The following is a 2,569-nucleotide window of genomic DNA, read 5'->3' as shown; positions in this document are numbered from 1 at the left end:
CCAACTATTAAAGACCAACCCTTAAACACTAAACCCTAAAACACCAACCCTAAAACACCAACCCATAAACAAACCCTTTAACGCCAACCCTTAAACGCCAACCCTTAAACGCCAACCCTTAAACGCCAACCCTTAAATGCCAACCCTTAAATGCCAACCATTAAACACCAACCCTTAATCGCTAACTCTTCAAATGCCAACCCTTAAACGCCAACCCTTAAACACCAATACTTAAACGCAAACCCTTGAACACCAACCTTTAAACACCGACCCTAAAACGCCAACCCTTAAACGTCAACCCTTAAAGGCCAAACTTACACGCCAAACCTTTAAACACCAACCTGAAAACACCAACACTTAAGCACCAACACTTAAACGAAAACGCTTAAACGCCAACCCTTAAACGCCAACCCTTAAACGTCAACCCTTAAACACTAACCGTTAAACGCCAACCCTTTAACGCCAACCCTTAAACGCCAACCTTAAACGCCAAACCCTTAAACACCAACCCTTAAACACCATCCATTAAACACCAACCATTAAACGCCAACCCTTAAACGCCAAAACATAAACACGCTTAAACACCAACCCTTAAAGGCCAACCCTTTAATGCCAACCTTTAAACACCAACCCTTAATGCCAACCCTTAAACGCCAACCCTTAAACACCAACCTTTAAACACCAACCCTAAAACGCCAACCCTTAAACGCCAACCCTTTAAAACGCCAACCCTTAAACGCCAACCCTTAAACGCCAACCCTTAAACCCCAACCCTTAAACGTCAACGCTTAAACGCCAACTATTAAAGACCAACCCTTAAACACTAAACCCTAAAACACCAACCCTAAAACGCCAACCCATAAACAAACCCTTTAACGCCAACCCTTAAACGCCAACCCTTAAACGCCAACCCTTAAACGCCAACCCTTAAATGCCAACCCTTAAATGCCAACCATTAAACACCAACCCTTAATGGCTAACTCTTCAAATGCCATCCCTTAAACGCCAACCCTTAAACACCAATACTTAAACGCAAACCATTAAACACCAACCTTTAAACACCGACCCTAAAACGCCAACCCTTAAACGCCAACCCTTAAACACCAACCCCTTAAAGGCCAAACCTTAAACGCCAAACCTTTAAACACCAACCTGAAAACACCAACTCTTAAGCACCAACACTTAAACGATAACGCTTAAATGCCAACCCTTAAACACCAACCATTAAACGCCAACCCTTAAACGTCAACTTTTAAACGCCAACCCTTAAACGCCAACCCTTAAACGCCATCCCTTAAACACTAACCGTTAAACGCCAACCCTTTAACGCCAACCCTTAAACGCCAACCTTTAAACACCAACCCTTAAACGCCAACCCTTAAACACCAACCTGAAAACACCAACTCTTAAGCACCAACACTTAAAGGACAACCCTTAAACGCCAAAACCTAAAAACGCTAAAATTCAAACCCTAAAACGTCAACCCTTAAACACCAACCCTTAAACACCAACCATTAAACGCCAATCCTTCAACACCAAACCTCATCCGGAAAACCTTAAACGCTAACTCTTTAAAGACCAACCCTTAAACACGAACCCTTGAAAGCCAACCCTTACAAACCGACGGTTAAACACCAACCCTTAAATGCCAACCATTGAACACCAACCCTAAATTGCCAACCCTTAAAAACCAACCTTAAAACACCAACCTTTAAACACCTACCGTTAAAGCTAACCCTAAAACGCCAACCCGTAAACGCCAACCCTTAAACACCAAACCTTAAACGCCATCTCTTAAACACCAACCTTTAAACACCAACCCTTAAAGGCCAAACCTTACCCGCCAAACTATTAAACACCAACCTGTAAACACCAACTCTTAAGCACCAACCCTTTAAACACCAACCTGTAAACACCACCTCTTAAGCACCAACCCTTAAACGACAACCCATGAATGCCAAAACCTAAACACGCTAAAACGCCAACGCTTAAACACCAACCCTTAAATGCCAACCCTTAAACACCAACCCTAAATCGTCAAACCTTAAAAACCAAACCTTAAAACACCAACCCTAAACGCCATCTATTAAACACCAAGCTTTAAACACCAACACTTGAAGGCCAAACTTACACGCCAAACCTTTAAACACCAACCTGTAAACACCAACTCTTAAGAACCAAACCTTAAACGACAACCCTTAAACGCCAAAGCCTAAACACGATTAAACACCAACCCTTAAATGCCAAGCCTTAAAAGCCAACCCGTAAACGCCAACCCTTTAATGCCAACCCTTAAACTCCATCTCTTAAACACCATACTTTAAACAGCAAACCTTAAAGGCCAAACTAACACGCCAAACCTTTAAACACCAACCTGTAAATACCAACTCTTAAGTACAAATCCTAAAAACTAAAACCCTTAAACGTCAACCCTTAAACACCAACCCTTATACGCCAACCCTTAAACGCCAACCCGTAAACACCAACCCTTAATCGCCAACCCTTTAACGCCAACCGTTAAAGGCAAACCTTTACACGCCAAACCCTTAAACACCAACCCTTAAACGCA

This window comes from Petromyzon marinus, unplaced genomic scaffold, assembly GCF_048934315.1.
Source record: "Petromyzon marinus isolate PM22_M1 ecotype Great Lakes invasive population unplaced genomic scaffold, UKy_Petmar_22M1.pri1.0 PM_Scaffold_44, whole genome shotgun sequence".
Classification (NCBI taxonomy): Eukaryota; Metazoa; Chordata; class Hyperoartia; order Petromyzontiformes; family Petromyzontidae; genus Petromyzon; species Petromyzon marinus.
The sequence above is the reverse complement of the archived record's forward strand: the minus strand, read 5'-3'. Positions refer to the sequence as shown.